This window comes from Balaenoptera musculus, chromosome 17 (assembly GCF_009873245.2).
Source record: "Balaenoptera musculus isolate JJ_BM4_2016_0621 chromosome 17, mBalMus1.pri.v3, whole genome shotgun sequence".
Lineage (NCBI taxonomy): Eukaryota > Metazoa > Chordata > Mammalia > Artiodactyla > Balaenopteridae > Balaenoptera > Balaenoptera musculus.
Genome location: NC_045801.1, coordinates 34965063 through 34991772, shown reverse-complemented (window position 1 = coordinate 34991772; position 26710 = coordinate 34965063). Strand labels below are relative to the sequence as shown.

Sequence of the window (26710 nt, the reverse complement as noted above, 5' to 3'; positions counted from 1 at the left end):
AGATCTATTGTCTCCTAGCTGGGTGACTTTTGGTGGGTTATTTAACCTCTTTGCATCTCAATTTCTTGACTTTAAAATGAGGGTAAAAAAAATAGCGTCAACTCTGTATGACTGTTGAGAATTAAATAAAATAATACATATATGTAATTTGCCTAGTACATAATGTATGTAGAGCCTTGTATATGATAAGATATCAACAAAACAGTAGTTGTTTTTTTTTAAACAGTTGTTTCTTCTGAACTCCGTAACACCTTATTTGTATCTCTATTATGGCACATATCAAATTATAATAACCTAGACTGGAAACTCCCGGAGGACAGGAACTGTGTCATTACTCTTCTGATAAAGGGAAAACCTGTTCAGCTGGCAACTAGGATGTTAGGGGGAGACTGAAAATTGAAACAGAAACCATAACTTGCAAAACTGTATTATAATGCACAAAATAGAAAAATTGTACCAAACCATGACACACAAGACAAACTAAGTTCAGACTCAACACCAGCTCATTCAGATGCATGGTATTCTAAGCAAGACCACAGACAAACTAACCTAACAGTAACTCCACACAAAGTTATGTGCCCCAAAGATAAGACCACAGACTGTTTCAGCAACTTCCTACATTACAAATTCTGGCCGATCTTTGCCAAAGCCATCCTCTGACTAACTCCAGTCCTGCAAACTCTATAGATGTTCTTCCCTAACTTCCACCTGTTGAAATGCCCCACAATTCTCCATGCTGTGTGCCCTCCCTTACTGCAGCCAGCTAATAAACCTAAGTTTGTTTGATGATGGTGTGTCCTGGGAGTCTTGTCTGGTGGGCTTTAACACATGTTGGTGTGCCAAGTCCTTGGAGCAGCACCTGGGACTAAGCAGGCATTTAATAAATTGCATCTTGAACAAATGAATGGGGTAATGAGACTCTTTTGCTTTTGTAACTTATGAGTTCTGAAGATAATTCTAAATAGATAGTTTCAAAAATATTAAGAACTACATCAAGCAGCCTTGAGGAGACTATGTATATAATTTTCCAAGCTATATACCTTAAAGAGCAATCTCAACTGAAAATATGTAATCGGGAACACTGATTGAAAACCAGTCTTGGGGGGCTTCCCTGGTGGCGCAGTGGTTGAGAATCTGCCTGCCAACGCAGGGGACATGGGTTCAACCCCTGGTCTGGGAAGATCCCACATGCCACGGAGCAACTAAGCCCGTGCGCCACAACTACTGAGCCTGCGCTCTAGAGCCTGTGAGCCACAACTACTGAGCCCACGCGCCTAGAGCCCGTGCTCCAAAACGAGAGAAGCCACCGCAATGAGAAGCCCGCGCACTGCAACGAAGAGTGGCCCCCGCTCGCCGCAACTAGAGAAAGCCCGCGCGCAGCAACGAAGACCCAACACAGCCAAAAATAAATAAATAAAATAAATAAATTTATTAAAAAAAAAAAAATCCAGTCTTGGACTTGCCTAGCGGTGCAGTGGTTAAGACTCCAAGCTTCCAATGCAGGGGGCACGGGTTCAAACCCTGGTCGGGGAACTAAGATCCCACATGCTGCATGGTGTGGTCAAAAACTAAAAATTAAAAAAAAAAGTTTAAAAAAAAAGTCTTGTTGCTGTGCACTTATACACATCAAGTATAATTCCTGCTCTACTGGAAATGATAAACTAATCGAGGACACACGAGGTAAACAGCAAGTGGACATGGTCTGTGTCCCCACAGCACCTAGCAGAGGGTCTTGCTCACAGCGGTTGCCCACAGGAACGTATTCATTGGTTACTGACAGGGATTTTACTCTGTCGGTAATAACTGGCTGAGAGCTTTTGAGCGGAGGCAGATCCTGATAAATATGAGAGTCTAGGAAACTCATGTAACAAAAGCAAAGAAATTCTGTGAGCAGGCAGGCTTGTGGGAGGGTATCTCAATAACCAGACCATTAGGAAGGTCCTTGCCTATGGGGGTAACAGTGGGAAAGGAAACAAATCTATCTTGCAGAGCTAGAAGAGATGACCGTGATGACTAAGTGAACGTGAGGGAGTGTGGAGGGCACCAGAGGTAAAGATGCATCAATGTTTAGCACCACAGCGATTTGGAAAATGATCCTGATGCAGACAGGAATAGCTGCCAAGGACAGAGATGATCTTTTCATCAGTGCTAATGCCTATTATCATGGGGTTTGGGTTCTTAGGTTAAAGCAAAGGTATGGCATTGCATTAACCACTACCTACTGCTCTAACACCGTGAAGAGGTCAGATCAATAAGGGTGAAAAGATCTTTGTATCCACGTAGAGTCACTAACTATAAGCACCTCATTGATCCTAGCTACTCAAAACCATGGCATTCCTTCATAAGGCATGATACACAGATTTTTTTTTTCTCTAGCTTTGCTCAAAATCGCAATAAAACTAATTTAAGCTATGAGAGTCAATGACTCTTGAAATTTAAGCCAACTGACCACTAGAATGAATAGCTTATGATCCTTTTTTTTTTTTTTTTTACTTTTTTACTTTAACATTTTTGTGATTTAAAGAGAGCAGCCAATATGACTGAAGACAAAGCCAGACCAGACATTTTTCCAAGATGGGGAAAAAGGAAATACAGTCGAGACAAATAACAGTGAAAACTAACTAAATGACATAAATAAATAAATAATACCTTTAGAGAGCATGTTTTTATTTTATTTTTTCCAGAGCCTTTTATGTGAAGGTAGCTTTGCCCAAGAATCCATCACAAATATGGAAAGGCAAAATGGGGTTAATTAAATAGCAAGAAAACATCACAGCAAATAGGAGACTGACAGCCTCCACTGCATCATATTTAAGATTCGATATAAAGTATTTCAGAGAGATAGTCCACCAGGAAAAGGAAGATCAAATATGAATTTCTTTTCCCAAGAATGCAATCTTCTGGGCACTGCCGATTCATCACTCACTAAAAACCCGCAGCTGAAGAAAACATTTTCGGATCCCTTTGCTGAAATTGCTGCAACCAATCTATTTTCAGCTCTATTTCTCTGAGACTCGCAGCAGAAGTTCTTAAATGATCCTGGGGCCAGGTTTTGTTAAAGTTGTCAGAAGCATTTAAGATGGTTTTGTTGCTTTGCTTTCATTTTCAAATAATCTGCAACTGAAGGTACTGGGCTAGAGTGAATGCTTTCCCAGAAGCAGGCCTCTCTACCTCTCGGTCATCTGGGTCTGTTTTCATTAAATAATCATGCACCAAAAAATCAATGAACAACTGGAAATGATTATTTAGTAATTACATTTAGCTCCAACAGAAACAACTCATTAGGACAAGAAGAGCACACACGTTGCGATGGCCATTTTTAACTCTGAAAATGCCAGTTGGGGCAACCAACAATGCAAGCTGTGCCAGTCCCCCTCCTCCCTCAGGGCCCCTGGAGGTCAAATTCAGGCTTCGCATCATGTTAAAGGCAATACCTTTCTCACCACACAGTGAGGCCGAGGAAACTGGAGAAATCAGGGTCTGTGCACTAAAAAACTTCAGAACAGGCTAAGGGAGTAGCAAGTTTTTAAAACAATAAAACTGGCTCTATAGAAAACAGATTTGCTCATTCATTGAATGCACCTACTTTGAATTTCCTCTAAACGTAATGTCACGAGTAATCATTTCAGGGGCTCAAATAGCAATAAACCATTTTGCTCGCTCTTCCCCATCCCTGCCACGACACCCACAACCCTACTCCACCTCTCCTGCCCCCGTGTCCCCTATACTGGTGGCTTCCTGTTGGGTTTGACTAATGAGGGAACCAGACAAAGACGGGAGGGCTGGGAGGAGAGCAATGGGGTTTTGTTTCCCTACTCTCCCTGTTTCACCTCAGTGTCTGACCACAGTTATGGCCCTTCACCGCTGCGGCTCCTGTCGAGTGGCCCTTCCGCCATGGTTACAACCCTCCCTGGACTCCACTATTTGTCCCTCTTGTCTCTTTGGCCTGGGGATAGCAACGGCTTCCCGCTGCTGCTAGCTCCTGGGGGCTAGACCACCCCTTGTTTGTTCTCATAACCCTGCCCACGGGTTTGCAATAGTCCCTTCCTTCATTAAACTCTCTTCATTCAAACCCTCCGAAGTAAATTCTGTTTCCTGCCAAGATCCCAATGCAACCACTTTGCAAAATAAATATAGCAGTGCTTGTTTCCTCACTGAAGACGGTGAGCAAACACAAAAAGAAGACCAGTACCTATGAAAAAAACATGCATGAGCAAAACAAACCTCCACCAACCTGTTTTGGCAAACTTGATGTATTTAATGTCACACTTAACGTCAAAAACAGCAAAATATAGCTAATATTCCTCCTTGCTAACTTCTTTTTTTGAAATGAAGGGGAAAAAAATCTCACCCGCTCACTCCCACCATCAAAAAAGCCTCCACTGCATAAACCCCAGGAAAGCCTAATTCTAAAGACTAGTGATTCTCCATAAGTCCCATGGATGCTTAGGACAGATGAGCTTTTTTCCCATTCTTATCCTTTTGCAACTACAAAAAGAAAAGGAACATTTTCTGAGTCTTTTTCTTTGGTGCCCAGAATTTAATGCACTATACTGCAGAATGGGTGATGATACTGCCTTTCAAAAACTAGAATCAAGTAACAAAATAGGGAAAAAAATAAATAAAAGAACTGTTTTATCCAAATTGTAGAAGGTGGTATATGACACTCTTAAAATCCATTATCAATTCTAAAACTATATCTCAGACGGCAGTTCTTTTTCTTCAGTCTAGGTATTTATTTATTTAGCTGGAGGCTACAACTCTTTTACTATCATTAACCCACCAAAAGAATGTTGCTGAATTTGCAACAAGTTGATCAATTGTACAGTTTTCGAGTCTAAATGTAATGTTTTCGCTGGATCCTCTTTTTTTTTTATTAAGCTACAGGCCCCTCCTAACATTGTAGCTATGAATTAATAAGCAGAGCACATGTTTTAACCCAGGCACAATTAACTAATCAGACTATCTCTCCTGCATTTTACTTTAACACAGGGCTGGTTATTCTCACCTCAACCCCTCTCTCAATGCATTCTCCAGATCCATTCTCCACCCTCTCTTCTTCCTCTGTGCCCAGCAACTGTATTGTCCATTCCCTGCCCTCTGGCTTCTTGTTAAGTGTCGCCAATGCGGGGCACCCACAGGAGCACAAAGACCCATGTCCTCTGAACACTGGAGTCTTAGGTTCTGGCAGTGGCTGGTTCTCCAACTACACATCCCTGACTACTGCTGCACCTGGTGGCCGGTCCCAAAGAGGGGAAAGCTTTTCACTGCTGAAAGCTCCTGGTTGCCTTAATATCCTTTAATTTTTTCTCTCACCCTGCCTACATCTCCGTAAACAGCACTTTTGCTAAATTCTCTCCAGGCTCTTCCAGAGTGTGCTTTCTGTTTCCGGCTCTGTCCCTGACTGACAGAAGCAGGACTTGGGATGCAAAGCACAAGGTACCCCTCAGGCAAGGGGAGGTCTCCCAGGCACTGGTTTCTGAGCACTTGTCAGGTGTGCCCAGGGTCTGTCCCTGGCTTTGGAAGAGCAATGGCGATTGAGTTCTAGTGTCTGAGAACCACCTGGGAGCTAATTAAAAATGCAGATTCGAGGAAAGACTAAGAAACTATCACAGATTGGAAGAGACTAAGGAGACATGATGACTACATGCAATGTGATATCCTGCATTGAACAGAAAAAAGGACATTAGTGCAAAAACTGGTGAAATTTGCAAAAAGTCTGTAGCTTAATTAGTGTTATCGCATTGATATTAGTTGGTTAATTTTGACAAATATATTCTGCTTATGTAATAAGGCGTTAACATTAGGGGAAGCCAGGTGAAGGAAATATAGGAACCTTTCTGTACTATTTTGCAACTTTTCTAAAAATATATTCCAAAATAAAGTGTTTATTTTTTAAAAAAGCAGACTCCCAGACCATGCTCCAGACCTCTTGAATCAGAATTTCAGGAGTAGATATTTAAGCAGGTGGCTTGAGAACTAAACTTTGAAAATCACTGTCCCTAAAGGACTTGGAAACTATTATCTCAGGTTGAGATAAGGATGGAAACAATTGTTTACAAATGACAAATTGCAGCATAATTACTTGACTATTTAAGGAAAAGAACTAATCAAAGCTTTGTCAAAGTTCACCTTCTATTCCAGTTAATTAGAATGATTCATCCCTCGACCAGTCTCCGTATTTAGTTTCCTGCATAAAAACACTTGAAAAGGTACAGGTAATTATAGAACCAAAAAAAGAAAGTGACAGTAAAGCCCTTCCACTTCCTCCTCCCTCTGAAATCAAGGTTTTTTTTTGCAGTATGCGTCCTTTTTATTTCCCCCAACTTTGAGTTTCCAAAAGAGCAGGGCCAACCAAACAGACTGCTGGATAGTGATTTTACTCATCTTTTCCATCGTGGGTTATCCTGTTTCCCTAAGCTTTAAGCTCCCCGAAGTCAGGAGCTCTATTTTCAGTTTCTTCTGTGTTTTTCTACAGCTCAGTTGAATGTTCTTCATCTACTACTTTGATGGATTGACAACCTGCACTTCCCCACTACGCTCATACCTTTGACTACTTATTTTAGATATAATTCTTATTATGCCATTGGAACGTATAAGAAGGGGCTGGGTAGAGGTGAAAATGTTGGCATTATTATTGCTCGTTCACCAACAAAAATGTTAACTGAGAATCTACTATGTGCCAGGCACTGTTCTAGGCACTGGGGATCTAACAGTGAATAAAATAATCTCCACTTCAGGGAGCTTAACGTCAGACCAGGGAGACAGACGATTAAGCAGATAACTGCCAAACAAGTTATAGGTTCTCCCTTACCATCCTCACACTTAGCTCATTATGACAGGGCAACCTGAAGAGGAATTAGGAATAGGACAGGTAGGTTCTAGTTCCTGGTCTACCTCTGGTAAGAATGATTTTAAGGGAGGCATAAATCTTTCTGACCCTCAAGGCTCTCATTCAAAAGAATGGGAATTAAAAAAAAAAAAATCTGTCTTTCTGTCTTCCGGGGGTTGTTAAAAATCTCAAATAACAATGGATGTGAAAGTGCTTTGAACACTGCAAAGTGTTATACAAATGTCAAGCAATAGAAGGTAATGACTTAAACTGTCCCTGCCCACTAACTCTAAACCAAAAAACTAGTGGTTCAGTGGTCTTCCCATTAAGCAGAAATTTCAGACAGTAAGCATTTACAAAAGGCAGTCCTTTCAAAGATCGAAGCTCTGTTGCTTTGGAGTTAGCAATTAATGAGAATTAGATTAACACCAAAGAACTGGGCCAGAGAGAAGTCACCTGTGAAGAAAGCAGGCCTGTCATTTTATTCACAGCAGACCCACTCTGGCCTCACTCTCCTTGAATAAACAGGGCTCAGTTACTGCAACTCTTGTCTGAAATTGAAAGGGATTTCTTAGCCAGAGCCATTCAACATTTCTATTTTATTCAAAGAGAAGCTTCCAGATCAGAGATGAAAGAAAAGCGTCTCCAAGTCAGTGCTAGAGCATGTAAACCTGTGAGCAGTCTTCAGAGAATGTCTTATAAAAGATGATGCTTGGAGAGAAATTTTGAAAATCAGATTTCCTATTTCAGATAAATACAGTTTCTATTCTCAGCTTCTAAGGTAGAAAATGTTCTATCAGAGCAGTTTACCATCTTCCTCTCTGTCTGGAAAAGTTGATGAGCTTCTAAGGGCTCTCTTTGGATGCCATGGTAACAGCATGATTCTGGTCAAGACTGTTATGTCTGGCGTACAGCTTAAGAAACTTTAAAATGCTACCTAAGAAAATATGCATGACAGCCCTGCTGGCATGCTTGAACTGGACACACGACCCATTCTCTTCAGGGGCACATACACTTGTAAGCCTCAACGGTGTCCCAGCACCGAGCCAGCACTAGGGTAACTAAGTGAATGGAAGATATTCGCAAAGAACTCGCAGTGGGTGCGGTCCCCAGGGAGCCACAAGAATATATAGGAATGATATCCTCAAGTTTTAGCTTTTATTCCAAAATGTAAATTTTATTCTCTAGCTTTTGCTGTGACTTCAAGTGTGGAAGACTTTCATGAAGATTACTTCAGCTAAATACAGACATGAGAAAAAGTTGACTGTTGAGCATGGGAACAGCAACGGGATCAGAAAGAAGTTTAAGTTGTTCATTTGGGTCTTCAAATGCACTTAGCCTGCAAAATCATGAAGGGACAAAGGAGAACTATTGGCCTATGGAAAGGAACAGCATTTTTGGCTTTCTGGGTAAGGCAACATCACATCCAGCATGTGGGACTCTCTGAAGTCTCCTCAGACGGTCTCCCTAAAGATGATACTTTCCCTTCACCTGGAAGTACTGAACAAGTGTCAGATGATGGAGACTTCCTCTTCACTGTGGTTAGTATACATGTGCGTGTTTATACCACTGTCGGATTATATCAGCAGTCACTTTGGAGCTCACCATTTACATGAACCAATGACCACCTCAATCATTTCTATATATGTGAAAGAAATTTGATCTATGACTCCAAAGAAAGCCCATGAGTGAGCTGAATTTCTTCAGGAAATATTTAGGAAGCACATGCTATAAGCAACATGCTGAACCAGGAGCTGAAGGAGAAACAAAAGAAACATCATACCTGGCCCTTTTTTACCCTTTGGTGGAGGAGGAAGATAGACCCAGAGGAAACAGTCAGGTAGCAGTTTGTTCTCTTTCTCTTGTCTCTTAGCCACTCTCCATTTCCTTATTGACCTAATGGAGTTCTCCTGGCCTTGGCCTCCACCCACCATGTCCATTAACCATTTTCTCCATCTTCATGATACCCCCATCTGACCCCACACACACATCTTGGCCTCCCTTCCTCTGTGCCCAATATGAGATGATTACAGTCTCTCCAGAGACCCCTCAATATCTCTGTTCTCTTCTCTTCCCAACCCTGGATAATCCTGTATTCTATGTTCTCCGCTCTAACACTGAACATTCTTGGAGAAAAACCATGTAACCATGAAGATGCCCTCAATGAAACCATGAAGAAAGGACCACTGGAGAATGTTGATTCCCTAATTAGAATGTAAGTTCCTTGCAGGGGGGACTATGTCTCACGCTGCTTTGTTAAGCCCAAGGGCACATCAGCAGGCTCAATAAATCCTTGTTGCAATAAGTTAATACCAAAAACAAAAAATTAGAAAAGAAGGGTCCATACTCATACTTGGACAGATAGATTTTTTAAACTTTCACACATGGTTTATATGCAAATAAACAGTTATTTATTTAATGCTTTATTAATGCTTTAAAATAAAGCATTCAATAAAAGAGCCTTAAAAAACAGCTGGTAAAAGTTATTCTGTGGATTTCAGAGTTGTAAATCTCTTCAAACTTCTTTTATAATTCAGCATTTTTATAACTTAAGATGGTTCTTCCTGGCAATTAAAGCAATGTAGTGAGATCTCACTACACTGCATGGCAAACCACCTCTAAACTTCACCAAATAGAAGCCGTCCTCAGGTCATATCTGTGTTTCTCCCAGGGAAAAAAGAAAGGGTCTCTCCATGTTGGCCAGAAAGGCAAATATCAAAGGAATCCTCAAACATCACGTTTCAAAGAGAAGAAAGTCATCATCCTATGAGGGCAATGGCTGCTGTGAGGTGTAAGATTTCAGTGGGGCACTGCTGCCTGAACAGGGGCCCCAATGGACTCCTGGGTCTCTGAGACCACACTGGGGATGCAGAATGCTCCTCCCTCATACCAGGGGCAACGCTGTCTCAGAGCTGGGTAGGGACTTCTGCTCTGCCAAGCCAACTGCACCACAGGCCACAATCCTCATACCGGCTTGACAGGAACAAACCCAAATGTCACCTGATTATCCTACAAATGGAATAATGTCTGATAAGAGGCTGATTGGACAGCACACAATGTCATTTCCTCTAATTAAGGAACTCTTGAGAAAAACCAAAATAGCCACGAAGCACTGTCAGCAAAGCAATCAGCAGCAACAATTAGCTGTCAACTCGGTCCGAGCTGAGCCTTGTGTAGTGAGCGGGGGCGGGGGGGGGGGGGCGGTTGTTATGGGTTTCCAATCAGCGTGACCGCAGGAGTCAAGGGTGGCCAGGCGAGAAGAGGGGCCAGAGCCTGCTGCATACCGAGGAAGTCTGCAGCAAAACCCTCGGGTTGGGGGACGGGGCGGGGGCGGGGTGGAGGCAGCAGCTTGTTGGTTGGTTTCTGTGCAGCCATAAAGTGGGGGGGATGTTAGAAAGAATCCTGCAGCAAGCTTCCAAAGCAGCTGGAAGTCTACTGGCTGCAGCCCATGCTATGTATTTGCCCTGGATCATTCTTCTTCTCAACCTGAAACAATTCTACGAATCTTTAAAATCTATAAGCAGTTCATCTCCACCTCCTTTATGAGGGTTTCACAACTTCAACACATGTGAATTCTCCCTTTGCTCAACTCTCATAAGAGGTTACCATCTATATTACAAGGTCATTAACTGTAGGAGTTGGGAAAAATATAACACAACTGTCACAATATGTCAAAATATATAATAAGACATTGTGTGTGTGTGTGTGTGACACACACATGTATGTAACAATTATTAGGAGGAGCATTATTCTCTCCTTCCCAGCATCCCTGCCTGGGCACATAAAATAAAACTGTTTGTCTTCTTAAAAGAAGGTGACTATTGGAAGGTGACTTCTACCCTTCACTACATCCCTTCACTCCTCCTCAAGGGAGTGACTTCTTAAATTGCTCAGACTGAGTGAGGGAAAGTTCATGGAGGTCTGGGCACCCTCCTTTCTATTTCTGGCCTCAGCAGCATGTATTTTTCTTTTCCATGAAAGAAGACTTCAGCAATAAACGTAATAGGATGCCTGATTCTAGCTGATCCTGTCCATAATTTAAGCTCATTCTCCAATCCAGGATCACTGGGAATAAAGCTGATATTTAATAAAGCTCCCTGTCTGTCTGATATCTGCATTTAGTTCTCCATCCATAGCAAACGCAGCCCTGATTTCTTTTGCACCAACAATACTCCCAACTCAAAGATACATTTCCCAGCCTCCCTTGAAGCTAAGGGTGACCACTAAGATTAAAGCATAATTCACTGGTCCCAGGAAACCAGGACAGCTCTTAACCTGGGCTGACTCAGCTAAGAGGCGTGACCATGTGCCCCTCTGTGTCCACCTGCTTGGAATACTTCCATGATGGTCCCAAGTTGAACAAGCTATGTTAAAACAATTTAATGATATTGCCGGAACTCTCTGACTTGATGTCTCTCACTGAGACGTGGGGGTGGGGGGGTGGGGGGTTGGGGGAGGCTTCAAAATACCTGGATACAAAAGCAAAGGTAAAGACAAAAGGAAAGCAGATGCTATAATCCAGCAATCATGGCCAGCATTTTTTTATGAAATCCAAGGAAAGAGGACAACTTAAGAATTGGGATAAATGTAAAATTAACCTTTACTGAAAGTTGAGAAAAAAATAGAGAAAACTAGAATTCTGGCAGCACAGTCGCATCATTGCATCACAAGATACTCAAAGTTGGGAAGATTCAAAAGCTGAGGGTCTCTCAGCAAGAACCTTGTCAGAGAGATGGGTCCTTGCTAGAACCCTTTAGGCCAGGCTTTGAAGCATCAATAGAAACTTCATATAGGAACCTGTTGCTTGAGCTGAACCCAAGGTGGAGAGGAAGAAAGAACTGCCCCTAGGAGGCAAGCTTCAAAGGTCTAAGAAATCCCTTTATAAGAGGAAGCAACAGAAAAATCCCTGCTACAAGAAAGAGTCAAGATTTTTGAGTGTTAGGAACACAAAGCTCAAAGAAGAATTTGAAACTAAGAAGCTTTAACTATGCATATCAATGATAATTGTTCAATTAAATTCAATAATTTAACTAGAAAAAAACATTTAAATGCCTTAATTTAAATATGTGTGCACTACAGCCCAGTTCATTCTTAAAGTAGGGTTACCTTCACAATATTTTGACTTTGAAGGATTTTAATCTCATTATTAAAAGCACAGTTAGCAAAAAAAAAAAAAAAAAAAAAGAAAGAAAGAAAGAAAGAAAGAAAAGAAAACAGTGATTGGGTAAAATAGGGGTCCCCCACCCCCGGGCCGCAGACCGGTACCAGTCCGTGGCCTGTTAGGAACCAGGCCGCCCAGCAGAAGGTGAGGGGCGGCCAGCAGGCGAAGCTTCATCTGCCGCTCCCCATCACTCCCCACTGCTCGCATTACCGCCTGAACCGCCCCCCCGCCCCACCCCACCCCCATCCGTGGAAAAATCATCTTCCTCGAAACCGGTCCCTGGTGCCAAAAATGTTGGGGACCACTGCAGTAAAACACTACTTCTCAAAGTGCACAAGAATCCCTCAGGGATCTTGTCAAAATGCAGATTCTGATTCATCAGGTCTGAGCATGGGACCTGCGATTCTGCACTTCTAACAAGCTCTCAGGCGACACTGATGCTGCTGGTCCTGCCCTGATGGAAGAACAAGGGACTCTCAGGCCCAGAATCCTGCACTGACACAAAGAAGAGGTCTGCTACCACGGAGGAAGGGGCAGGGAGCTCTCTCCCACCCAAGCCACCTACAGATACAAGGCAGAAATGGAACGCCATGAAGAGGAACAGGAACATGGACAAAGCTGCGGTCCCAAGGCCTGCCCAAGATTGGAGCTGGACCAGAAGAACTGGGAACCCCCTAACATGGCCACAGTTTTGCACTAGCAATGCGCCAGAGCAGCCCACAGCTAGGAGAAGAGCATCAACCTGGAGATCGATCCCCTCAGTGGAAAGCTGAGGATGGAGTCTGGACGGTGAGAAAAACCCTCTGGCACACCAGGCCACACACTAAGCATGAGGTAACTTCAGTCCACCACTGGAAGACTTTGCAGTCTGGTCGGCTGAAGAGAACTACAGCAACCAGGAGCCCAACCCCACCCAAAGTCCCTACTAACTGCTAATCTTATTAACTGCTAACAAGAGACCAAACCACTCTAACATTAACAGCCTTGCCAAAGAAGTGTGCCCATTTCTGGGTGGCAATATTATCAACTTTATTACCTACTGCTCTTCTACCAACAACAGCCAACATCCAATTAAAATTATGAGACATTCAAAAAACCAAGGAAAAACCACCTATTGTCAAGAAAAGGCCACCAACAGAACTAGACAGAGAGATGACCCAGATATTGGAACGATCAGACAGACTTTAAAATGGCTATGATTAATATGTAAAAGGCTCACATGGAAAAGAAGGATACAATCCAGGAAAAGATGGAGAATTTTAGCAGAGACATGGAAACTACAGGAAAGAAACAAAAATTCTAGAAATAAAAATGCAATATCAGATGTGAAGAATTCTTTGATTGGCTGATGAGACAGGACACAGCGAAAGAAAAGAAGCAACAAACTTAGCATTTCAATAGAAATTACCCAAAGAGAAATGGTAATTTTAAAAAGTGTCCAAGTGGACTTCTCTGGTGATACAGTGGTTAAGAATCTGCCTGCCAATGCAGGGAACATGGGTTCTATCCCTGGTCTGGGAAGATCCCACATGCCACTGGGCAACTAAGCCCATGCGCCACAACTTCTGAGCCCATGCTCTAGAGCCCGTGAGCCGCAACCACTGAGCCCACCCGCTGCAACTACTGAAGCCCGCGCACGCTAGGGCCCATGTGCTGCAACTACTGAAGCCCACATGCCTAGAGCCCATGCTCCACAACAAGAGAAGCCACCACAATGAGAAGCCCGCGTGCCTAGAGCCCGTGCTCTGCAACAAAAAAAGCCACCGCAACGAGAAGCCCATGCACCACAACAAAGAATAGCCCTGGCTTGCTGCAACTAGAGAAAGCCCATGCACAGCAACGAAGACTCAGCGCAGCCACAAAAAAAAAAAAAAGAAAGAAAGAAAAAGAAAAAATAAGTGTCCAAGAGTTGTAGAACAATATTAAACAGTCTAACATGCATGTAATTAGAGTACCAGGAGGAGGAGGAGAGAGAAAGGTGCCCAGGTATTTAAAAGGGGGAAAGGATAGCTTTTTCAACATATGGTGCTGGAAAATGTGGACACTCATGTAAAAAATTGAACCATGACCCTTATCTCACACCAGATACAAAAATTACCTCGAAATGTGTCATATAACTAAATGCAAAACTTTTACATTTTAACTATATTAAACTATAGTTTAACTATAGTTTTAACTATAAAATTTCTAGAAAAAAAGTAAGAACATCTTTGTATTTTTGGTTTTAGCAAGGTTTTGTGTTCCTTAGGACACAAAACTGCTATCCATCAAAGAAAAAATTGATAAATTGAACTTCATGAAAATTAAAAATTTCTGCTCTTTGAATGATGCTTTTAAGAGTACGAAAAACAAGCCACAGCCTGGGAAAAGGTATTTGCAAAGCACACATTTGATAAAGGGTTTGTATCCGGAATATATTCTATTATAGCTCAATAATATAAAGATAGATAACTTAATTCTTAAAATGGGTGACTGATTTCAACAGACACTCCACTAAAGAAGATATGCAGATGGCAAAGAAGCACATAAAAAGATGTTCAACATCATCATCATTAATCATTAGGGAAATGAGAATTAAAGTTACAACGAGATAATACTACAAACCAACTCAAAATTGCTAAAATTATGGAGACTGATTATACCAAGTGGTGGAGAGACTGTGGGGCAACTAAAATTTCGTGTATTGCCGAATGGAATGCAAAATGGCACAGTCACTTTGGGAACAGCTGGAGGGATTTTTTTTGTATAATGTTAAACATATACAATCCAGTATACTATATAGTATATGACCCAATAAACCTACTCCTAGTAATTTACCCAAGAGAAATGAAAACATACATCCATACAAAGACCTATTAATGAGCAATTATAATAGCTTATTCATAAGAGCCAAAAACTATAAATAACCCAAATGTTCATCAGTTGGTTAATGGATAAACAAACTGTGGTACATCCACACAATGGAATTCTACTCAGCAATAAAAAAGAACAAATGACTGGTACTAGCAATGACATGGATGAATTTTTGAGAGTCTTTGAGATTTTTTTAAAAGAAATCTGTAACAAAAGGCTACATACTGTATGACCCCATTTATATATTCTGAAAAAAGGAAAATATCTAGGGACAGAAATCAGATCAGTGATTGTTACTACAAAGGAGCATTCTTTCAGGTGTTCGGTACATTCTGCATCCTGATTGTGGTGGTGGTTTCAGGATGGTACACTTTGGTGAAGCTTATCAACCCATAAATTTCAAGAGCATGAATTTTACTGTGTGTTCATTATACCTCAGTAAGCCTGACCAAAGTAAATAAATAGGTAAATAGTGCTATGACAAAAGGATGGCTTCTGGTCAAGTGCGTATCCACATGGAAAAAATTAATCTTGACCCTCTACCTCACATCATATACAATAAAACCAATTCCAGATGGATCGTAGCTCAAAATGTAAAAGAAAAATAATATAGCTTTCAGAAGAAAACACAAAAGTTCTTTGTGATCTTAGAATAAGGCCAAGATTTCTTAAATAGGTACAACAGTACCAACCACAAAGAAAAAAAATGGATAATTTACACTATTTTAAAGAAATTTCTGATCATAAAAAGAGTAAAAAGGTAAACCACAGGAAAAAAAGTAGATATTTACAACATATATATCCTACCAAGGCCTCAAATCCAGAATACATATTATTAAAATGTCTACAATTCAATAAGGCAACACAATTTTTTTTCAGAAGACCTGAATAAGCACTTCACTTTTTTTTTTAAGACTTGAAAGGGCTTTTCACAAAACAAGATATTCAAATGGTCAATCAACATATGAAAAAGTATCCAACTTCATTAGTCTACAGGGAAATACAAATCAAAACTACACTATGATACTACTTCACACTTAGCAGTAGAGACTAAATGAAAAATCAAACAACAAAACGGAAAATACCTTGTACTGGAAAGGATACAGAGAAATCAGAACTCTCATACACTCCTGGTTAGCATGTAAATTTTTAAATTAATAGAACCATTCTGAAAAACTGATAGTATCTGCTAAAGCTGAACATACACCTACCCCATGATCCAGAAATTCCCTTGCTGCATACATATCCAACAGAAATGTGTACATATAACCAAAAACAAAATTTGCCAAAACTGACTCAGGAAGAAATCAGAAAACCTAAATAAATCAGAAATTACATCAGCAGGTAAAAATTCTTCCCTCAAAGAAAACAACAGGTCTCAACTGTTTTACTCTCATATTCCCCCATCCATTCAAGTGGCAAGCAATTCCAATATTTTGAAAACCATTCCTGGCAAGGAAAACACCAGAAAAAAAAATTTTATCCAATCTCAGGACTAAAACTAAATCTTAGCTAAATATAGAAAGAATAATGCATCATGACCAAGTTGATTTTGTCTGAGAAATGCAAGGTAATTTAACGTTAGAAAATCAATTAATATAAATTACCATGATTAGATGAAGAATAAAAATCATTTCATCAACTCAGTAGATTAGAAAAGCATTCAGTAAAATTCAACACCCAGGACAACTAACTTGCTTTTAGCAAACTAGGAAAAGAAAAGAAACTTCTTAATCTGATATAGACTATTACTAAAGTACGTCCATCAAATGATGTACCATAACTGATTTAACACAATTTGCCTACTGTTGGATACTTAGATTCTCTCCTCTTGTTTTGTTTTATTTGGCAAGTATAATTTATGCTGTGATGAACGTCTTTGTGCATGTTGATCAAGTTGCCTAACCTCTCTGTGTCTCAATACAATACACCTAACTTATAAGGCTGCTGTGAGGATTAAATAAGATGTTGGATTTGAGTCTTAGGAAGTCTTGGGAGAAAAGCGTGGTTTATAAATCTGAGGAAATTTGTTCTGCACTTACCTGGAGGAAGATCTCTCAAAGCAGACCGCAGGCTCAAGTCAGAAGAAGTCACTCTGTCAAAAATAAAGTTATAGTCTTTAGGTTATCAGGAACTAAGGATGTAATATCTGAGTAAGGCAGTCAGTGATGGGGGCTATTGCTTGCTGCAGGATTCCCTTGCATCATTTGATACCTTCTACCCCTCCCAGCTACCATGTCTCTAATCAAGTGAAGGTGACTACAACCATGCTCCCTTCATCTGCCCTTGATCTACAGCACCCCATTTTTGCACAGCAGCCAGAGTGAAATTCTGAAATCTGAGCATGACACACCATACCCCTCCTGAAACCCCTTCCACAACCTCCTCTTATGCACAGGATAAAGGCCAAGCTCCTTGGCATGACTTATAAGGCCCTTCATCATCTGATGCCTACCTGCTTCTCTAGCCTTGTCTCTCATCCCCGTACCACTGTCTGGGCTCCTACTACACTGGACTTGCTTCAGTCCCTCACTCCTTGGCACGTCCCAGCTTTCACACACACCACCCCCTCTGCCAGGACCGCCCGCCTCTTCCCCTGGCTAACTCCTACTCGTCCTTCCATTCTCCACTTAAGTGTCACTTCCTCACTCAGGCCATCTGCTCCCCTTGACCATGTTAAGCTCCTCTATTTACACTTCAAAGAAGCCTGCAAGTCTTCTTCTGTAATATCGTACATGCAACTACTTATTCAATATATCTTGTCTTCCCTGTGAGCCCAGGGATCATACCTGCTTTGTTCACAGCTGTATCCTCATGCCTATCCCAGCACTGGTCTCACAGTAGACACTTAATAAATATTTATTGAGCAAAAGAATTACTAAACTTATTCCTCAGGTCTTAGCTTTCCAACTCATCTTTTGATTCATACTGATAATTTAATTGACTTCCTACTTCATTACCATACTTCATTGATTAAGATTCACTGGTTGTAAGAGACAATGCTATTTTACATAATAATAGGGAAGAAAAAATGGTTGCAAATTAAACTGTGATACAATACTAAGATTCAGAGTTTTTATCTTGTACTTATTGAAAAAGCTCTATTAGATTTACTTAGGCATGGGTTTTATTATATTCATAAAAAGGAAAATGTAAAAATATTAGTGAAATAAATTAGTTAGTTGCTCCAATTTAATTTGATTTAGATATCACATTCAAAACCCACTCTTCTGAATCACTTTTGCCCCAGGGTCCAATGACTGTGATTTTCCACACAATATTGTCCTCTATACCACCAAGAAATTTAGTGATGCAGCATTTCTTAAAGGAGTGCTCAAGTATTGCATTTGGGATTTTCTTCTAAGCTTCTGATGCCTTTCCACAGTGTTGATGCTGGCAAGAAAATCTTGCTAACAGGTGTCAGCAGAAGAGTTCAGTCAACACCTAGGACCACATTCCTTCCTCAGATGATCATGGAATGGACTGCTGACTGAAACAATGAGCAGCTTCACTCGTGTTGTCATGCAACCAGAACTACCAAGTTCACACACGCATGGGCAATGCAGCTACAGCAGAACCATCGCCTGCCCAACAGCAATGAAAGATGCTTTCGAGTGTATGACACATCCTGGCATCAGAGTATTAAAATGTGAGAAAAATAAAACATGTCTTAGAATCAATGAAATACGAGAGGTCAAAAAAGACTCTTCAAGAGAACTTGGGAAAGTTAATAAAAGGAAGAATGCAAATTCATTCTCTCCCTCTCCTTCCCTCCCCATCTCTCTGTCTCTCTCTCTCACACATACACACACACACCACACACACACACACACTCACTCACTCATGGTCAGAGGCTCCTCACATGTTGGGAGATGGGTGCAGGAGGCATGAGCTGAGAGGAGGGTGGAGATAAGTTCAGCCCATACTCTTCCAGCCCAGTCCTGCAGCAGGTGCTTCCACCCTGGAGGAAGAAGGCATTTCCTGCCTCTCCGCTGGCCCAGCCATGCCCACATGGACAGTGTCCTCCCAGAGGGACTCCTTTTTCTAACTACTTTTTGACCTATTAAGATACTTTTTTTGCATTTTTGTGGTTAAAAAAAAAAAAAAGAACATGAGAGCTATCTTCTTAAATGTTTAACTGTGTAATACAGTCTTGTTAATTACCAGCACAATGTTATACCACAGATCTCTAGAACTTATTCATCTTGCATAACTGAAACTTCATGCCCATTGAATAGCAACTCCGCTTTTCCGCCTCTCCCCCAGCCCCTGGCAACCACCACTCTGCTTTCTGCTTCTATGAGTTCGACTATTTTGATACCTCATGTAAGTGAAATCATGCAGTACTGGCTGATTTCACTTCACATAACATCCTCAAGGTTCATCCATGTTGTTGCATATGACAGGATTACCTTCTTTTTTAAGGCTGAATAATATTCCATTGTATGTATATACCACATAAAACAGCATTTTTTTAAACATCTTTATTGGAGTATAACTGCTTTACAGTGTTGTGTTAGTTTCTGCTGTATAACAAAGTGAATCAGTTATATGCATATGTATATCCCCATATCCCCTCCCACCCTCCTTATCCCACCCCTCTAGGTGGTCACAAATCACTGAGCTTATCTCCCTGTGCCATGCAGCTGCCCACTAGCTATCTATTTTACATTTGATAGTGTATATATGTCAATGCTACTCTCTCACTTCGTCCCAGCTTACCCTTCCCCCTCCCCATGTCCTCAAGTCCATTCTCTATGTCTGTGTCTTTTAAAATAGCACTTTTTAAGGACACAGTTTTTAAATAAATGGAAGTTTTTAAGAAATGTGTCATCACATTAGAGCAGAGCAGACTCTAGTGTCAGAGGTTATCTCATCCTCAGTCCAGCATTCAGGGTCTCAGCTTGTGAATACTCAATCATGGCTGGGAAAAGGAGGAGGAAAGGGACACCACTGGAAAAGTCAGTGGGCTTTTCTGTGCCTCAGTTTCCTCATTTGTAAAATGGTCATATAGGATTAGATGATTTATCAGTTCAGGGTCCCAGCATGAAAGAGATTACACACTCAAATGGGAGCTTTTATGAAGGGGATTATTTACAAAGTGTAGACAGGATTAAAGAAACCATCAAGGGATGGTAAAGCGGGACCTCCCATTGGCCAAACAAGTGATTGATGTGATCCATGGACACTAGCCTCCCAGGACCCAAAACAGCGTGGAGAAGCGGGGGAGAAGGGATCTGGAAGGACAGAGCATGTTCATCTAGGATCATGTCTGAGTTGCCACAGAGCCGCAATATTCTGTGACCATTTTGGTACAGAATTAAGTTTGCTATAGCAAGAAAAAAATTCTGTTTACTCTAAAGATTTGAGGAAAATCCACCAGGATGCATTTTCTCATCATTCTGTGCTTAGCTCAGATAGCAGCACCCACTTGCTGCTTTTGGAAACAGCTCAGGTTGAGAAGATTACTCTCGACAGCCCGTTTTTCTTTAACTGAGCTCTTACAAATGTGGGGTTCTGTTTTGAGCTAGTAATTGATGTTTCTCCCTCCTTGTCTTATCCCCTGAGATTCTTCCCTTTTTCCGGAAGGAGGCTCCTGCAGTGTCCACTGTCTCACAGAAGAGACGTTCCAACAGAAGCAAAATAAAGTCTCTTGGCTTTCTAAACCCAAGCACTTGGAATCTCAGAGCACAGACAACACGACGAGCCAGAGCAATGCTTACCACCTGCTCCGGCCCACCACCCCACACCCAGGCCAGAAAGTATGGAGAGAAAGCTGGGACCAAGTAGACATCGTGGGTCCTGAGAAAAGGGCCCCCAAATCCTTTCCCCACCATGCTGAGGCAGTAGATGGTCAGCACCGTATGAGCTCTTTTCCTCTTCCCACTCGTAACTCATCTTCGAATCTCCCCCCTTTCCCTTAGCTGTTCCCCCCTTTCTGCCTGCCTGCCCTGCAGCAGCAGCGAAGCCCCATGGGTGCTCCGGACTCACAGGGGTGCTCAGTCCTAGGACAGAGCTCTGAGATTTTTAATTTTAACAATCAATGATCCTTTTGAAAGTTTGATAAACAGTTGCTTCTAAGGAAGTTCCTGGTATCACTCGCCCTAAAGACCCAGGCAACGGTGCTGACCAGATTCTAGCATCCTAGCATCCAGCATCCTGAGCTTAGAGGCACTGCCATGCTCCAAAATGCATGGGGTTTTGCTGTGACTGTTATACAGATGTCCAACTGGGCTGCACCAGCCATTAGAGAGATGTCACGCTGTGCGGCGAAAGCTCTCTCAGAAGAGAGGGCAGTCACACTGCCTCAGAACAAAAACCCATTTGGAAAAAAACAAAAATAAGTTTTCTGAGTAAACATGTCTTTTCTTCTTTCAACGGAGTTAGATTATTTCCCAGAGGCTTTATAAAGTGAAGGAAGACTCTAAGTTCTGGCACATAACAAACTAAAAGGAAGCGGAGGCTGCCATCCTGCCCATTCTGAAAGAGGCGTCTAGCTGGGCCGGAGGGTTCAGTCATTAGCTGGATGGCTGTGGTCAAATCGCTTAACCTCTCTGTGTCTCGTTTTCCTCATCTGCAAAAATGCCAGGGGTGTGGATGAAGATAATTATCAAAGTCCCTTCCATTTCTAAGAATATTTGACTTTCAAACTGGGAAAGGGACATTCCAGTTCAGGGTCCAAGGATTTGCCATTGAAAAATGAAGCAAAGAAGGAAGAATTGCCATCATCAGCCAACAGGGCTGTAGCCTGACAAATAACAGACAGGAAGTACTCTGCAGATTCTGTCATTCTGGCCTTGATGTGTTAGGGCTGCATTCCCATCTCAGATGATACCGCCAAAATGGGCTATTCCATGCATCTCAAGAATGCCCCGACCATATTAGGAATTCTCCTAAGTGGCTCCTCTGTGACATTACACAGTGTTGCTTCAAACTCAACTCTAGACGAAAATATTACAACTGGATGATTTGTCAAGTGCTAAATCTAATCTTTGCTATTCTTTTTCTAGAGTCCTTAAAAAGAAGAGTGCCAGATGTTACGCTTGTATATTTAATGGGAAACTGAATGGGAAAAAACAAAACTCAGCAAGCTTAGTTGTAATATTTAACCGTTCTTGAAAACCCACCATCTAAACATACCAGAAAGAACATATTTTCAGAACTGTGACAAAGTCAAATGTCTCTCAAACACAAAAAAAATAAGTCTGTCATGAGTAATTCAAAATAAAGCAATCTGTCAGTTGTAAAATTCAAGAACACTTTTATAAGTAGTTTGAATGCTTCCAACTCTCTCAAAAGATACCATGTTAACATATCAAAAATATTCAGAGAGAATTTCATCGACCTCAGAAAACATTAACTAATCAGCTACTTAGGTAACATCAGGCTGGATCTCCCACAAACACTTAGCACTTATCAGGGACAAATCTAACTCATCGTCTGTTGCCCAAACCGGTCCCCCTCTTGCTATCCCTTTCCACTAATCACACAAGCCAGGAACCTGAACATCATTTAATACCCCTCCACTTTCTCCTCTCATCGATAACCAAATTCTGTAGATTGTGCTTACTGAGCATCTTTGTCTCCTATTCTGTCTCTTTACTGCCACTACCTTAGATCAAACCTTCATCCCCTATCTGGTAGACAATTGCAAGGTGTTCCAGCCTTTGATGTCTTCAACTAATTCATCCATCCTTGAGAGTTCTCTTTCTCAAATGCACATTTGATATGTCATGCCCCCACTCATGCCCACTCTTCAATGGCTCCCTGTTACTTATCGTAAGAACTCAATATTCAAGATGGTGTCCTGCTTCACACTCCACATCCCAGCCTTGTCAAACTGCTTACAGTTTTCCATTGATTCATTTCCACTGTGATATTCAGGTCTCCAGGTCCTAATTGATCAACCCCTTCCCACCACACCTCCAAAAGGGTCCATCTAACAATTCTACTTCTTTCAAGATGAAAATTCCTTATCCTCACCTGGCACAACCCTCCTCCTCCACTGCTCAGCTCCAGCTGTACAACCCTCTGTAGGGTCTGCTGCCCTCCTCCTTTGAGTCTCAAGTTCAAGGTGGTTCCCTCAGCGAGACCTTCCCTCACCCCCAAAAGAAAATTTGGTCTTTCTCCTACATACTCTGCAACCTGCTATTCTTTTCCCTTATTGCACTTATCACGAGTGATAGCTATATGTTTACTTTTGTGGTAATTACTTCAAAGCCCACCATCCTCGATGGACACTTACCTCTGTGAAGTAGGGATGGTTTAGGCCCAAAGGTAATCAATCCCTAGAGGCCTAGCACTCAATAAAAATTTTAAGCCAATGCATGGTATCTCCAGCCTCAGTGCTTCTATGAATAACTTTCCGCTAATTCCCACCGAGCAGCTAAGGATCACGTCCTCCCTTGCAGCTCAGACAGGTCCCTGAGCAGACTTAAATCAGAGCACCCATGATGCCTAATGCACTTCCATGTCGTTCTTCTTCTGCTATAAGCTCCTTGTGATTCTCCTTGCAAAAATCTTGTCATGTCTTTGAGGCATGTGAATCCTTATGGCATAATGAAAAGGAGAATACAGAGGGACATACGTCCTCAGATATCAATTTATGAGGGTGCCACAAGAATGGCAGCAAAAAAATTTTGTACTTCAATTTGTATTTTAGGTTTTTTTTGATACCAAATAACAAACATGAACCTACTATGCTCTTATATTTATGCTCAATTCTAACTAGAGAAAAGGGCACAAATACATTATATTGCTCTTGGGTAGCAGGTACCCCCCTCTGTGCCACTGATCTATCACCAGCATCTAGCATAGTGCCTGCATGTTGTAGGTGCTCAATAAATGTTTAATGAATAAATGAATGAAAAATAAATAACAGAGTGAAAAGTGAATGATTCTTATCCTCAAAGAATTTACTACTCAAAGAAATAAACAGCAGACACGCTAAAATTTTGAAATCTCTATAGATAGCTCATGAAATTGCTACTTTTATAAGGCAGTTTCATATGGTTTAATCTAATACTTATGTGTAGTAGTGTACATGCATTCATTTTTTTCATCATGTTTATTTATAACTTTTATCCATTTGGACAAGATAAATTGTGGTGCAAACAACAGGCATCTATAACCAGGGTACCCATTTATTTTGGTTTGCCTGACACCATTCTGACTTAAGCATATGGCCCCGAAATAATTATTTCACTATCAATAATTATTTCATATTCACTATAAATGTTTCACTCTCAAATGTGTCCCAATTTGGATGATAAAACTCTGCGATCTGCTAAAATCCTCTTAAGACATTCTAAGGCTTAAGACCACAGCCATAAAAAAGCTTTCTCTCTCTATGGGAGTTAATGATTTCTCCTTTGAAGAGAAAAGACTGAGCAGAATAAATACTGGTTTCCCCTGAAGCCTCATCTTGGGGGAATGTCACATTCAGGGAAGTATAGTCCAAAAGTAACTAATAAGCATCATCTTTCCTGGTTCTGGAAGAATACTAAAGAGAATCCAATACCTAACTCACAACAATAGTTCTTCAAAGTTCCTTCCACTCCTCTCCAAGCCCCCATATCTCAGAGCTACAGGGTGAGGGGCGGGCTGTAGGAGAGAAAGTCGGGCCTTTCTAAAGCCTCAGGACCAACATCCAGGGAACACACTCCTCCTCCCACCCCCCATTTCCTCTAGCCCATTAAGCTATCTCCAGATTCCTCCTCAGTGAATTCAAAAAAGGAGAGAGTAGATCTGGCAATGATGTATCTTTCTTTAGAAGACTCTAAGTGGGTAAAGGCAAAATTCTTTAAAGGGTGAGAGGGGAAAGAATTTCAAGCATTGTATGTCAAAAATATGTGTCGCACACACACCGAAAACAGGCACAGAGACTAGGCAAGATTAAAAGAGATGAAAGAGACATAATGGATCAAATGGATTCAGGATCCAAAACCTGTTTGAAGACATTTGAATATGAACTGTATATTAGATGATTTTGTGGAATTAACAGTTAATTGTCTTGGGTGTAGTAATGACATTGTGGTTATGTAGAATAATGTCCATATTCTTAGGAGAAACATGTGGAAGTATTTAAGGGTGAAGTATCATGATGTCCTCAAACCAATATTCAAGTGATTTAAAAAGAGAATGTGAACATTTATACATAAATCTTACTTTAACACAAACTTAATCCAATGTGTCTATATATGGAACAAGCAAGAGAGGAAAAGCGCATGTAGCAAAATGAAGGGGCTATGACTATGTACTATTCTGTCAACTTTTCTGTAGGCTAATTTTAAAAATAAAAAGGAGTGGAAAATAAATAAATAATAAGTAAATGAATAAGATGCCTTTCACATGTGTATTAAATATTCCACACAATGCCCAAGTATTCTCCTTTGAAGCTCTAACTGCACTGACCCAAGGGGGGAAACAAGGCCCACAGCTTTTCATGTTGGGAGAAATTGTTTATTAAACCCTCGGGGAATCTAACTTTCTGATGGGAAAGTAATAGCTCTGGGCAGTGCCATTAGGAGGACTAGCTCTGGCAGGAGTCAAAACTAACCTCCTTAGCATTTCCTGATGGCCCCTGCAACGTGGTCCCTGCCCCAGCACAAGACAGTCTCCTTTTTGTGAACTTCTTTGCCCACCATATATGGATTCCACCACCCCTCCTGCTAAATGACCAGTGATTCAAGCATGAGTATGAGGCAGCCTCAATCCCCCAGTTACTTCTTCCAAGGGTGACTGGTCATTTAATTTATCATTCAAATCAAGACAATTTTGAGAATGCAAGAGGGGACTAACCAGACAGGGTAGTAGGACAGCACCTATACTGAGACTGTCCAAGGAAAACTGGAGCTGTCTCAAGAACATTTGGATATATGTTCATCCTATTTGTACCCGATAAGCAAGTGTATCAGACAAATACATAAATGATGGCAACAGCAATCTTTACCCATGTAACAAAATAATACAAAGCAACTGCATAAACAAATTGCTTGGGAGTTCAAAGGAGGAATGAAGTAATTCCTTTGGAGGAATCAGAAAGAAATTCCTGGGCGAGGAGGAATTTCAAGTTGGTTTTAAAATAATAAGACTTCTGCAGGTAGAGATGGGAGACAAGGTCATTCCAAATGGAAGGAATTATGTGAGTGAAAAGCCAAAGTAGGAAAGCAGGGGGTATACCAGGAAAATGGAAGCAATCTAATATAGCTGATCTAAAGAGGTGTCCACAGGAAAGCCAAGGAGATGAGCTTGGGGAGGTAAATTGGAACCGCAGGGAAAGTACGCACTCAGTCCAACAGGCAACAGGGAGTCACTGAGGGTTTGGGGGGAGGATGGTAATAAGACTGTGGAGGGCCTTGAATATCAGGCTAAGGACTTAAGCCCGGAGAATCAGACAGACCTCTTCCAGAAGAGTAAATCAATATTACCCGGCCTGAAAACATGAATAATATAAACCAAAAGAAAACTGTCACAGATATTGATGCCATAAGCTTCTCAAAACCACTTTTATTCTCTCCTGTGGGAGGTTCTGTTTCGTATACTGGCTCAAGTATTACTTCTTCTGTCAATTTTTCACCATAAACTTCTCACAGGAGCCCTGTTGCCAGAAAGTGACTGCCACAGAAACAGAACTGAGAGGGTAAAAATGTTCAGAATTGTCCAAGCTTGAGAAGATGAAAACAGAAAACACAGCATTTGAGCTAAAGGAAAAGCAAGTTACCAAGAGGGGAGGGATGTGATAAATTTCCTTTGAGGATAGAAAATTACGTTTTCAAGGCACAGCACGTTTTGAATGCAAGTCCTTCTACCACACACAAAGAAGCCTCAGGCAATCTCACATTTAATAAGATTAATTTATTTTT

General features: G+C 41.2%; 1 protein-coding gene across 7 annotated transcripts in view; it reads right to left on the bottom strand.

Moving 5' to 3' along the window:
• The window catches only part of NCALD (neurocalcin delta), a 432634-nt gene that overhangs the window by 283749 nt on the left and 122175 nt on the right, over positions 1-26710 (bottom strand). For all 7 annotated transcript variants that reach the window (XM_036830304.1, XM_036830306.1, XM_036830299.1 and 4 more), the window contains one exon: positions 16889-16941. The gene's annotated coding sequence lies outside the window, so the exon portion shown is untranslated. The remainder of the gene's footprint in view (positions 1-16888; positions 16942-26710) is intronic.